This window comes from Phytophthora infestans, genomic scaffold (genome assembly GCF_000142945.1).
Source record: "Phytophthora infestans T30-4 supercont1.33 genomic scaffold, whole genome shotgun sequence".
In the NCBI taxonomy this organism is placed as follows: Eukaryota; Oomycota; class Peronosporomycetes; order Peronosporales; family Peronosporaceae; genus Phytophthora; species Phytophthora infestans.
The window spans coordinates 328,850-330,267 of NW_003303726.1; positions in this window are offsets into that span (position 1 = coordinate 328,850).

The window sequence follows — 1,418 nt, forward strand, 5'->3', positions numbered from 1 at the left end:
CTCACGCGGTGTCGTGTAACCCGTACAACCCATACAAAGGGTGTCGTGTAACCCGTACACGTGTCGTGTAACCCGTACAACCCACACCAATTGTGTCCTTAACCTGGGTACACGCCACGTAACTCTCACGCGGTGTCGTGTAGCCCGTACAGCCCACACCAATGGTGTCCTTAACCTGGGTACACGCCACGTAACTTTTACGCGGTGTCGTGTAACCCGTACACGTGTCGTGTAACCCGTACAACCCACACCAATTGTGTCCTTAACCTGAGTACACGCCACGTAACTCTCACGCGGTGTCGTGTAACCCGTACAACCCATACAAAGGGTGTCGTGTAACCCGTACAACCCACACCAATGGTGTCCTTAACCTGGGTACACGCCACGTAACTCTCACGCGGTGTCGTGTAACCCGTACAACCCACACCAATGGTGTCCTTAACCTGGGTACACGCCACGTAACTCTCACGCGGTGTCGTGTAACCCGTACAACCCATACAAAGAGTGTCGTGTAACCCGTACACGTGTCGTGTAACCCGTACAACCCACACCAATGGTGTCCTTAACCTGGGTACACGCCACGTAACTCTCACGCGGTGTCGTGTAACCCGTACAACCCACACCAATGGTGTCCTTAACCTGGGTACACGCCACGTAACTCTCACGCGGTGTCGTGTAACCCGTACAACCCACACCAATGGTGTCCTTAACCTGGGTACACGCCACGTAACTCTCACGCGGTGTCGTGTAACCCGTACACGTGTCGTGTAGCCCGTACAGCCCACACCAATGGTGTCCTTAACTTTGGTACACGCCACGTAACTCTCACGCGGTGTCGTGTAACCCGTACAACCCATACAAAGGGTGTCGTGTAACCCGTACAACCCACACCAATGGTGTCCTTAACCTGGGTACACGCCACGTAACTCTCACGCGGTGTCGTGTAACCCGTACAACCCACACCAATGGTGTCCTTAACCTGGGTACACGCCACGTAACTCTCACGCGGTGTCGTGTAACCCGTACAACCCATACAAAGGGTGTCGTGTAACCCGTACAACCCACACCAATGCTGTCCTTAACCTGGGTACACGCCACGTAACTCTCACGCGGTGTCGTGTAACCCGTACAACCCACACCAATGCTGTCCTTAAACCCTGGGTACACGCCACGTAACTCTCACGCGGTGTCGTGGAACCCGCGTCCCACCCCCACCAATGGTGTCCTGTAACCCTGGGATCACGCGACGGAAATCTCAACGCAGGTGTCGTTTGACCTCGATGAGTGTTCGTGTAAACCTGTACCGCCCACAGCAATGGGAGCCGTAAACCCTGGTACACGGCCAGTTAAATTTTGAACGATGTTCTGTGTTACCCCCGTCCCAACCCCACCCCGTTGCTGCCCGTAACCGGGGGACA